Here is a 14,234-nt window from a genome sequence, read left to right as displayed (position 1 = left end):
CCAATCCAATCCAATCCAAGTAACGGCTTCCAATCCAATCCAATCCAATCCAATCCAAGTAACGGCATCCAATCCAATCCAATCCAATCCAATCCAAGTAACGTCATCCAATCCAATCCAATCCAGTCCAATCCAATCCAACCCATGAAACGGCCTCAAAACCAGTCCAATCCAATCCAATTCAAACCAATTCAATCCAATCCAAGAAAGGGCATCCAATCCACTCCAATCCAATCCAATCCAATCCAATCCAATCCAAGTAACTGCATCCAATCCAATCCAACCCAATCCAATCCAATCCAATCCAAGTAACGGCATCCAATCCAATACAATTCAATCCAATCCAAGTAACGTCATCCAATCCAATCCAATCCAATCCAATCCAATCCAATCCAATCCAAGTAACGGCAACCAATCCAATCGTATCCAATCCAATTCAATCGAAGTTTCAGCATCCAATCCAATCCAATCCAATCCAATCCAATCCAATCCAATCCAATCCTATCCAATCCAATCCAATCCAAGTACCGGCATCCAATCCTATCCAATCCAATCAAATCCAATCCAATCCAAGTAACGGCATCCAATCACGTCCAATCCAATCCAATCCAATCCAATCTAATCCAATCCAATGCGATCCAAGTAATGGAATCCAGTCCAATCCAATCCAATCCAATCCAAACAAAGTCGCGGCATCCAATCCAATCGAATCCAATCCAATTCAACCCATGTAACGGCATCCAAACCATTCCAATCCAATCCAATTCAATCCAATTCAATACAATCCAAGTAACGGCATCGAATCCAATCCAATCCAATCCATCCAAGTAACGGCATCCAATCCAATCCAATCCAATCCAATTGAACCCATGTAACGGCATCCAAACCATTCCAATCCAATCCAATCCAATCCAATCCATCCCAAGTAACGGCATCCAAATCAGTCCAATCCAATCCAATCCACTCCAATTCAATCCAATCCAAGTAACGGCAACCAATCCAATCCAATCCAATCCAATCCAGTCCAATCCAAGTAACGGCATCTAATCCAATCCAAGTATCGGCATCCAATCCAATCCAATCCAATCCAATCCAATCCAATCCAATCCAATCCAATCCAATCCTATCCAATCCAATCCAATCCAATCCAAGTACCGGCATCCAATCCTATCCAATCCAATCAAATCCAATCCAATCCAAGTAACGGCATCCAATCACGTCCAATCCAATCCAATCCAATCTAATCCAATCCAATCCAAGGAACGGCATCGAATCCATTCCAATCCAATCCAATCCAATCCAACACAATCCAATACAATCCAAGTAAATACATCCAATCCAATCCAATCCAATCCAATCAAAGTAACGGCTCCAATTCAATCCTATCCAAGTAACCCCATCCAATCCAATCCAAGTAACGACATCCAATCCAATCCAATCCAAGTAACGGCATCCAATCCAATCCAATCGAATCCAATCGAATCGAATCGAATCCAATCCAATTCAATCCAATCCAATCCAATCTAACACAATCCAATCCAATCCAAGTAACGGCATCCAGTCCAGTCCATTCCAATCCAATCCAATCCAATCCAATCCAATCCAATCCAAGGAACGGCATCCAATCCAATCCAATCCAATCCAATCCAATCCAATCCAAAACAATCCAATCCAATCCAATCCAATCCAAGTAACGGCATCCAATCCAATCCAATTCAATCCAATCCAAGTAACGGCATCCCATCCAATCCATTTCAATCCAATCCAATCCAATCCAATCCAAGTAACGGCATCCAATCCAATCCAATCCAATCCCATCCAAGTAACGGCATCCAATCCAATGCAATCGAATCCAATCCAAGTAACGGCATCCAATCCAATCCAATCCTATCGAATCCAATCCAATCCAATACAATACAAGTAACGGCATGCAATCCAATACAATCCAATCCAAGGAACGGCTTCCAATCCAAACCAATCCAATCCAATCCAAGTAACTGCATCCAATCCAATCCAATCCAATCCAATCCAAGTAACGGCATCCAATCCAATCCAATCCAATCCAAGTAACGTCATCCAATCCAATCCAATCCAATCCAATCCAATCCAATCCAATCCAATCCAATCCAATGCAAGGAACGGCATCCAATCCAATCCAATCCAGTCCAATCCAATCCAACCCATGAAACAGCCTCAAAACAAGTCCAATCCAATCCAATTCAACCCAATTCAATCCAATCCAAGAAAGGGCATCCAATCCATTCCAATCCAATCCAATCCAATCCAATCCAAGGAACGGCATCCAATCCAATCCAATTCAATCCAATCCAAGTAACGTCATCCAATCCAATCGAATCCAATCCAAGTAACGGCATCCAATCCAATCCAATCCTATCGAATCCAATCCAATCCAATCCAATACAAGTAACGGCATCGAATCGAATCCAATCCAATCCAATCCAAGTAACGGCATCCAATCCAATCCAATCCAATCCAAGTAACGGCTTCCAATCCAATCCAATCCAATCCAATCCAAGTAACGGCATCCAATCCAATCCAATCCAATCCAATCCAAGTAACGTCATCCAATCCAATCCAATCCAGTCCAATCCAATCCAACCCATGAAACGGCCTCAAAACCAGTCCAATCCAATCCAATTCAAACCAATTCAATCCAATCCAAGAAAGGGCATCCAATCCACTCCAATCCAATCCAATCCAATCCAATCCAAGTAACTGCATCCAATCCAAACCAACCCAATCCAATCCAATCCAATCCAAGTAACGGCATCCAATCCAATACAATTCAATCCAATCCAAGTAACGTCATCCAATCCAATCCAATCCAATCCAATCCAATCCAATCCAATCCAATCCAAGTAACGGCAACCAATCCAATCGTATCCAATCTAATTCAATCGAAGTTTCAGCATCCAATCCAATCCAATCCAATCCAATCCAATCCAATCCAATCCAATCTAAGTACCGGCATCCAATCCTATCCAATCCAATCCAATCCAATCCAAGTAACGGCATCCAATCCAATCCAATCCAAACCAAGTAACGGCATCCAATCCAATACAATCCAATCCAAGTAACGGCATCCAATCCAATCCAATCCAATCCATCCCAAGTAACGGCATCCAAATCAGTCCAATCCAATCCAATCCACTCCAATTCAATCCAATCCAAGTAACGGCAACCAATCCAATCCAATCCAATCCAATCCAATCCAAGTACCGGCGTCCAATCCTATCCAATCCAATCCAATCCAATCCAAGTAACGGCATCCAATCCAATCCAATCCAATCCAATCCAAACCAAGTAACGGCATCCTATCCAATCCAATCCAATCCAAGTAACGGCATCCAATCCAATCCAATCCAATCCATCCCAAATAACGGCATCCAAATCAGTCCAATCCAATCCAATCCACTCCAATTCAATCCAATCCAAGTAACAGCAACCAATCCAATCCAATCCAATCCAATCCAGTCCAATCCAAGTAACGGCATCTAATCCAATCCAAGTATCGGCATCCAATCCAATCCACTCCAATCCAATCCAATCCAATCCAATCCAATCCAATCCAATCCAATCCAATCCTATCCAATCCAATCCAATCCAAGTACCGGCATCCAATACTATCCAATCCAATCAAATCCAATCCAATCCAAGTAACGGCATCCAATCACGTCCAATCCAATCCAATCCAATCCAATCTCATCCAATCCAATCCGATCCAAGTAATGGCATCCAGTCCAATCCAATCCAATCCAATCCAAACAAAGTCGCGGCATCCAATCCAATCGAATCCAATCCAATTCAACCCATGTAACAGCATCCAAACCATTCCAATCCAATCCAATTCAATCCAATTCAATACAATCCAAGTAACGGCATCGAATCCAATCCAATCCAATCCATCCAAGTAACGGCATCTAATCCAATCCAATCCAATCCAATTGAACCCATGTAACGGCATCCAAACCATTCCAATCCAATCCAATCCAATCCAATCCAATCCATCCCAAGTAACGGCATCCAAATCAGTCCAATCCAATCCAATCCACTCCAATTCAATCCAATCCAAGGAACGGCAACCAATCCAATCCAATCCAATCCAATCCAGTCCAATCCAAGTAACGGCATCTAATCCAATCCAAGTATCGGCATCCAATCCAATCCAATCCAATCCAATCCAATCCAATCCAATCCAATCCAATCCAAGTACCGGCATCCAATCCTATCCAATCCAATCAAATCCAATCCAATCCAAGTAACGGCATCCAATCACGTCCAATCCAATCCAATCCAATCTAATCCAATCCAATCCAAGTAACGGCATCGAATCCATTCCAATCCAATCCAATCCAATCCAACACAATCCAATACAATCCAAGTAAATACATCCAATCCAATCCAATCCAATCCAATCAAAGTAACCGCTCCTATTCAATCCTATCCAAGTAACCCCATCCAATCCAATCCAAGTAACGACATCCAATCCAATCCAATCCAAGTAACGGCATCCAATCCAATCCAATCGAATCCAATCGAATCCAATCGAATCCAATCGAATCCAATCCAATTCAATCCAATCCAATCCAATCTAACACAATCCAATCCAATCCAAGTAACGGCATCCAGTCCAGTCCATTCCAATCCAATCCAATCCAATCCAATCCAATCCAATCCAATCCAATCCAATCCAATCCAATCCAATCCAATCCAATCCAAGGAACGGCATCCAATCCAATCCAATCCAATCCAATCCAATCCAATCCAAAACAATCCAATCCAATCCAATCCAATCCAAGTAACGGCATCCAATCCAATCCAATTCAATCCAATCCAAGTAACGGCATCCCATCCAATCCAATTCAATCCAATCCAATCCAATCCAATCCAATCCAAATAACGGCATCCAATCCAATGCAATCCAATCCCATCCAAGTAACGGCATCCAATCCAATGCAATCGAATCCAATCCAAGTAACGGCATCCAATCCAATCCAATCCTATCGAATCCAATCCAATCCATTCCAATACAAGTAACGGCATCCAATCCAATACAATCCAATCCAAGTAACGGCTTCCAATCCAAACCAATCCAATCCAATCCAAGTCACTGCATCCAATCCAATCCAATCCAATCCAATCCAAGTAACGGCATCCAATCCAATCCAATCCAATCCAATCCAAGTAACGTCATCCAATCCAATCCAATCCAATCCAAACCAATCCAATCCAATCCAATCCAATCCAATCCAATGCAAGGAACGGCATCCAATCCAATCTAATCCAATCCAGTCAATCCAATCCAACCCATGAAACAGCCTCAAAACAAGTCCAATCCAATCCAATTCAAACCAATTCAATCCAATCCAAGAAACGGCATCCAATCCATTCCAATCCAATCCAATCCAATCCAATCCAGGTAACGGCATCCAATCCAATTCAATCTAATCCAAGTAACGTCATCCAATCCAATCCAATCCAATCCAATCCTAGTAACGGCAACCAATCCAATCGTATCCAATCCAATCCAATCGAAGGATCAGCATCCATCCAATCCAATCCAATCCAATCCAATCCAAGTACCGGCATCCAATCCTATCCAATCCAATCCAAGTAACGGCATCCAATCCAATCCAATCCAATCCAATCCAAACAAAGTAACGGCATCCATTCCAATCCAATCCAAGTAACGGCATCCAATCCAATCCAATCCAATCCATCCCAGGTAACGGCATCCAAATCAGTCCAATCCAATCCACTCCAATTCAATCCAATCCATGTAACGGCAACCAATCCAATCCAATCCAATCCAATCCAAGTACCGGCATCCAATCCTATTCAATCCAATCCAATCCAATCCAAGTAACGGCATCCAAACCAATCCAATCCAATCCTATCCAAACCAAGTAACGGCATCCAATCCAATCCAATCCAATCCAAGTAACGGCATCCAATCCAATCCAATCCAATCCATTCCTAGTAACGGCATCCAAATCAGTCCAATCCAATCCAATCCACTCCAATTCAATCCAATCCAAGTAACGGCAACCAATCCAATCCAATCCAATCCAATCCAAGGAACGGCATGTAATCCAATCCAAGTATCGGCATCCAATCCAATCCAATCCAATCCAATCCAATCCAATCCAATCCAAGTAACGGCATCCAATCCAATCCAATCCAATCCAATCCAAGTAACGGCATCCAATCCAATTCAATCAAATCCAATTAACGGCATCCGATCCAATCCAATCCAATCCAAGTAACCGCATCCAATCCAATCCAAGTAACGGCATCGAATCCATTCCAATCCAATCCAATCCAATCCAACACAATCCAATACAATCCAGGTAAATACATCCAATCCAATCCAATCCAATCAAAGTAACGGCTCCAATCCAATCCTATCCAAGTAACCCCATCCAATCCAATCCAAGTAACGGCATCCAATCCAATCCAATCCAAGTAACGTCATCCAATCCAATCCAATCCAATCGAATCCAATCGAATCCAATCCAATCCAATCCAATCCAAGCTAACACAATCCAATCCAATCCAAGTAACGGCATCCAGTCCAGTCCATTCCAATCCAATCCAATCCAATCCAATCCAATCCAATCCAATCCAATCCAATCCAATCCAATCCAATCCAATCCAATCCAATCCAATCCAATCCAATCCAATCCAATCCAATCCTATCCAATCCAATCCAATCCAATCCAATCCAAGTACCGGCGTCCAATCCTATCCAATCCAATCCAATCCAATCCAAGTAACGGCATCCAATCCAATACAATCCAATCCAATCCAAACCAAGTAACTGCATCCAATCCAATCCAATCCAATCCAAGTAACGGCATCCAATCCAATCCAATCCAATCCAATCCATCCCAAATAACGGCATCCAAATCAGTCCAATCCAATCCAATCCACTCCAATTCAATCCAATCCAAGTAACAGCAACCAATCCAATCCAATCCAATCCAATCCAGTCCAATCCAAGTAACGGCATCTAATCCAATCAAAGTATCGGCATCCAATCCAATCCACTCCAATCCAATCCAATCCAATCCAATCCAATCCTATCCAATCCAATCCAATCCAAGTACCGGCATCCAATCCTATCCAATCCAGTCAAATCCAATCCAATCCAAGTAACGGCATCCAATCACGTCCAATCCAATCCAATCCAATCCAATCTAATCCAATCCAATCCGATCCAAGTAATGGCATCCAGTCCAATCCAATCCAATCCAATCCAAACAAAGTCGCGGCATCCAATCCAATCGAATCCAATCCAATTCAACCCATGTAACGGCATCCAAACCATTCCAATCCAATCCAATTCAATCCAATTCAATACAATCCAAGTAACGGCATCGAATCCAATCCAATCAAAGCCATCCAAGTAACGGCATCCAATCCAATCCAATCCAATCCAATTGAACCCATGTAACGGCATCCAAACCATTCCAATCCAATCCAATCCAATCCAATCCAATCCATCCCAAGTAACGGCACCCAAATCAGTCCAATCCAATCCAATCCACTCCAATTCAATCCAATCCAAGTAACGGCAACCAATCCAATCCAATCCAATCCAATCCAAGTAACGGCATCTAATCCAATCCAAGTATCGGCATCCAATCCAATCCAATCCAATCCAATCCAATCCAATCCAATCCAATCCAATCCAATCCAATCCTATCCAATCCAATCCAATCCAATCCAAGTACCGGCATCCAATCCTATCCAATCCAATCAAATCCAATCCAATCCAAGTAACGGCATCCAATCACGTCCATTCCAATCCAATCCAATCTAATCCAATCCAATCCAAGTAACGGCATCGAATCCATTCCAATCCAATCCAAACCAATCCAACACAATCCAATACAATCCAAGTAAATACATCCAATCCAATCCAATCCAATCCAATCAAAGTAACGGCTCCTATTCAATCCTATCCAAGTGACCCCATCCAATCCAATCCAAGTAACGACATCCAATCCAATCCAATCCAATCCAAGTAACGGGATCCAATCCAATCCAATCGAATCCAATCGAATCCAATCGAATCCAATCGAATCCAATCCAATTCAATCCAATCCAATCCAATCTAACACAATCCAATCCAATCCAAGGAACGGCATCCAGTCCAGTCCATTCCAATCCAATCCAATCCAATCCAATCCAATCCAATCCAATCCAATCCAATCCAATCCAATCCAATCCAATCCAATCCAAGGAACGGCATCCAATCCAATCCAATCCAATCCAATCCAATCCAATCCAATCCAATCCAAAACAATCCAATCCAATCCAATCCAATCCAAGTAACGGCATCCAATCCAATCCAATTCAATCCAATCCAAGTAACGGCATCCCATCCAATCCAATTCAATCCAATCCAATCCAATCCAATCCAAGTAACGGCATCCAATCCAATCCAATCCAATCCCATCCAAGTAACGGCATCCAATCCAATGCAATCGAATCCAATCCAAGTAACGGCATCCAATCCAATCCAATCCTATCGAATCCAATCCAATCCAATCCAATACAAGTAACGGCATCCAATCCAATACAATCCAATCCAAGTAACGGCTTCCAATCCAAACCAATCCAATCCAATCCACGAAACTGCATCCAATCCAATCCAATCCAATCCAAGTAACGGCATCCAATCCAATCCAATCCAATCCAATCCAAGTAACGTCATCCAATCCAATCCAATCCAATCCAATCCAATCCAATCCAATCCAATCCAATGCAAGGAACGGCATCCAATCCAATCCAATCCAGTCCAATCCAATCCAACCCATGAAACAGCCTCAAAACAAGTCCAATCCAATCCAATTCAAACCAATTCAATCCAATCCAAGAAAGGGCATCCAATCCATTCCAATCCAATCCAATCCAATCCAATCCAAGTAACGGCACCAATCCAATCCAATTCAATCCAATCCAAGTAACGTCATCCAATCCAATCCAATCCAATCCAAGTAACGGCAACCAATCCAATCGTATCCAATCCAATCCAATCGAAGGATCAGCATCCATCCAATCCAATCCAATCCAATCCAATCCAATCCAATCCAAGTACCGGCATCCAATCCTATCCAATCCAATCCAAGTAACGGCATCCAATCCAATCCAATCCAATCCAATCCAAACCAAGTAACGGCATCCATTCCAATCCAATCCAATCCAAGTAACGGCATCCAATCCAATCCAATCCAATCCAATCCACTCCAATTCAATCCAATCCAAGTAACGGCAACCAATCCAATCCAATCCAATCCAATCCAAGTACCGGCATCCAATCCTATCCAATCCAATCCAATCCAAACAAAGTCGCGGCATCCAATCCAATCGAATCCAATCCAATTCAACCCATGTAACGGCATCCAAACCATTCCAATCCAATCCAATTCAATCCAATTCAATACAATCCAAGTAACGGCATCGAATCCAATCCAATCCAATCCATCCAAGTAACGGCATCCAATCCAATCCAATCCAATCCAATTGAACCCATGTAACGGCATCCAAACCATTCCAATCCAATCCAATCCAATCCATCCCAAGTAACGGCATCCAAATCAGTCCAATCCATTCCAATCCACTCCAATTCAATCCAATCCAAGTAACGGCAACCAATCCAACCCAATCCAATCCAATCCAAGTAACGGCACCTAATCCAATCCAAGTATCGGCATCCAATCCAATCCAATCCAATCCAATCCAATCCAATCCAATCCAATCCAATCCAATCCAATCCAATCCAATCCTATCCAATCCAATCCAATCCAATCCAAGTACCGGCATCCAATCCTATCCAATCCAGTCAAATCCAATCCAATCCAAGTAACGGCATCCAATCACGTCCAATCCAATCCAATCCAATCTAATCCAATCCAATCCAAGTAACGGCATCGAATCCATTCCAATCCAATCCAATCCAATCCAACACAATCCAATACAATCCAAGTAAATACATCCAATCCAATCCAATCCAATCCAATCAAAGTAACGGCTCCTATTCAATCCTATCCAAGTAACCCCATCCAATCCAATCCAAGTAACGACATCCAATCCAATCCAATCCAATCCAAGTAACGGCATCCAATCCAATCCAATCCAATCGAATCCAATCGAATCCAATCGAATCCAATCGAATCCAATCCAATTCAATCCAATCCAATCCAATCTAACACAATCCAATCCAATCCAAGTAACGGCATCCAGTCCAGTCCATTCCAATCCAATCCAATCCAATCCAATCCAATCCAATCCAATCCAATCCAATCCAATCCAATCCAATCCAAGGAACGGCATCCAATCCAATCCAATCCAATCCAATCCAATCCAATCCAAAACAATCCAATCCAATCCAATCCAATCCAATCCAATCCAATCCAAGTAACGGCATCCAATCCAATTCAATCTAATCCAAGTAACGTCATCCAATCCAATCCAATCCAATCCAATCCTAGTAACGGCAACCAATCCAATCGTATCCAATCCAATCCAATCGAAGGATCAGCATCCATCCAATCCAATCCAATCCAATCCAATCCAAGTACCGGCATCCAATCCTATTCAATCCAATCCAAGTAACGGCATCCAATCCAATCCAATCCAATCCAATCCAAACCAAGTAACGGCATCCATTCCAATCCAATCCAAGTAACGGCATCCAATCCAATCCAATCCAATCCATCCCAGGTAACGGCATCCAAATCAGTCCAATCCAATCCACTCCAATTCAATCCAATCCATGTAACGGCAACCAATCCAATCCAATCCAATCCAATCCAAGTACCGGCATCCAATCCTATTCAATCCAATCCAATCCAATCCAAGTAACGGCATCCAAACCAATCCAATCCAATCCTATCCAAACCAAGTAACGGCATCCAATCCAATCCAATCCAATCCAAGTAACGGCATCCAATCCAATCCAATCCAATCCATTCCTAGTAACGGCATCCAAATCAGTCCAATCCAATCCAATCCACTCCAATTCAATCCAATCCAAGTAACGGCAACCAATCCAATCCAATCCAATCCAATCCAAGGAACGGCATGTAATCCAATCCAAGTATCGGCATCCAATCCAATCCAATCCAATCCAATCCAATCCAATCCAATCCAAGTAACGGCATCCAATCCAATCCAATCCAATCCAATCCAAGTAACGGCATCCAATCCAATTCAATCAAATCCAATTAACGGCATCCGATCCAATCCAATCCAATCCAAGTAACCGCATCCAATCCAATCCAAGTAACGGCATCGAATCCATTCCAATCCAATCCAATCCAATCCAACACAATCCAATACAATCCAGGTAAATACATCCAATCCAATCCAATCCAATCAAAGTAACGGCTCCAATCCAATCCTATCCAAGTAACCCCATTCAATCCAATCCAAGTAACGGCATCCAATCCAATCCAATCCAAGTAACGTCATCCAATCCAATCCAATCCAATCGAATCCAATCGAATCCAATCCAATCCAATCCAATCCAATCCAAGCTAACACAATCCAATCCAATCCAAGTAACGGCATCCAGTCCAGTCCATTCCAATCCAATCCAATCCAATCCAATCCAATCCAATCCAATCCAATCCAATACAATCCAATCCAATCCAATCCAATCCAATCCAATCCAATCCAATCCAATCCAATCCAATCCTATCCAATCCAATCCAATCCAATCCAATCCAATCCAAGTACCGGCGACCAATCCTATCCAATCCAATCCAATCCAATCCAAGTAACGGCATCCAATCCAATCCAATCCAATCCAATCCAAACCAAGTAACTGCATCCAATCCAATCCAATCCAATCCAAGTAACGGCATCCAATCCAATCCAATCCAATCCAATCCATCCCAAATAACGGCATCCAAATCAGTCCAATCCAATCCAATCCACTCCAATTCAATCCAATCCAAGTAACAGCAACCAATCCAATCCAATCCAATCCAATCCAGTCCAATCCAAGTAACGGCATCTAATCCAATCAAAGTATCGGCATCCAATCCAATCCACTCCAATCCAATCCAATCCAATCCAATCCAATCCTATCCAATCCAATCCAATCCAAGTACCGGCATCCAATCCTATCCAATCCAGTCAAATCCAATCCAATCCAAGTAACGGCATCCAATCACGTCCAATCCAATCCAATCCAATCCAATCTAATCCAATCCAATCCGATCCAAGTAATGGCATCCAGTCCAATCCAATCCAATCCAATCCAAACAAAGTCGCGGCATCCAATCCAATCGAATCCAATCCAATTCAACCCATGTAACGGCATCCAAACCATTCCAATCCAATCCAATTCAATCCAATTCAATACAATCCAAGTAACGGCATCGAATCCAATCCAATCAAAGCCATCCAAGTAACGGCATCCAATCCAATCCAATCCAATCCAATTGAACCCATGTAACGGCATCCAAACCATTCCAATCCAATCCAATCCAATCCAATCCAATCCATCCCAAGTAACGGCACCCAAATCAGTCCAATCCAATCCAATCCACTCCAATTCAATCCAATCCAAGTAACGGCAACCAATCCAATCCAATCCAATCCAATCCAAGTAACGGCATCTAATCCAATCCAAGTATCGGCATCCAATCCAATCCAATCCAATCCAATCCAATCCAATCCAATCCAATCCAATCCAATCCTATCCAATCCAATCCAATACAATCCAAGTACCGGCATCCAATCCTATCCAATCCAATCAAATCCAATCCAATCCAAGTAACGGCATCCAATCACGTCCATTCCAATCCAATCCAATCTAATCCAATCCAATCCAAGTAACGGCATCGAATCCATTCCAATCCAATCCAAACCAATCCAACACAATCCAATACAATCCAAGTAAATACATCCAATCCAATCCAATCCAATCCAATCAAAGTAACGGCTCCTATTCAATCCTATCCAAGTGACCCCATCCAATCCAATCCAAGTAACGACATCCAATCCAATCCAATCCAATCCAAGTAACGGGATCCAATCCAATCCAATCGAATCCAATCGAATCCAATCGAATCCAATCGAATCCAATCCAATTCAATCCAATCCAATCCAATCTAACACAATCCAATCCAATCCAAGGAACGGCATCCAGTCCAGTCCATTCCAATCCAATCCAATCCAATCCAATCCAATCCAATCCAATCCAATCCAATCCAATCCAATCCAATCCAATCCAATCCAATCCAAGGAACGGCATCCAATCCAATCCAATCCAATCCAATCCAATCCAATCCAATCCAATCCAAAACAATCCAATCCAATCCAATCCAATCCAAGTAACGGCATCCAATCCAATCCAATTCAATCCAATCCAAGTAACGGCATCCCATCCAATCCAATTCAATCCAATCCAATCCAATCCAATCCAAGTAACGGCATCCAATCCAATCCAATCCAATCCCATCCAAGTAACGGCATCCAATCCAATGCAATCGAATCCAATCCAAGTAACGGCATCCAATCCAATCCAATCCTATCGAATCCAATCCAATCCAATCCAATACAAGTAACGGCATCCAATCCAATACAATCCAATCCAAGTAACGGCTTCCAATCCAAACCAATCCAATCCAATCCACGAAACTGCATCCAATCCAATCCAATCCAATCCAAGTAACGGCATCCAATCCAATCCAATCCAATCCAATCCAAGTAACGTCATCCAATCCAATCCAATCCAATCCAATCCAATCCAATGCAAGGAACGGCATCCAATCCAATCCAATCCAGTCCAATCCAATCCAACCCATGAAACAGCCTCAAAACAAGTCCAATCCAATCCAATTCAAACCAATTCAATCCAATCCAAGAAAGGGCATCCAATCCATTCCAATCCAATCCAATCCAATCCAATCCAAGTAACGGCACCAATCCAATCCAATTCAATCCAATCCAAGTAACGTCATCCAATCCAATCCAATCCAATCCAAGTAACGGCAACCAATCCAATCGTATCCAATCCAATCCAATCGAAGGATCAGCATCCATCCAATCCAATCCAATCCAATCCAATCCAATCCAATCCAATCCAAGTACCGGCATCCAATCCTATCCAATCCAATCCAAGTAACGGCATCCAATCCAATCCAATCCAATCCAATCCAAACCAAGTAACGGCATCCATTCCAATCCAATCC

Source organism: Mustelus asterias, chromosome 21, assembly GCF_964213995.1.
Source record: "Mustelus asterias chromosome 21, sMusAst1.hap1.1, whole genome shotgun sequence".
NCBI lineage: Eukaryota > Metazoa > Chordata > Chondrichthyes > Carcharhiniformes > Triakidae > Mustelus > Mustelus asterias.
Note: the sequence above shows the minus strand (reverse complement) of the source record.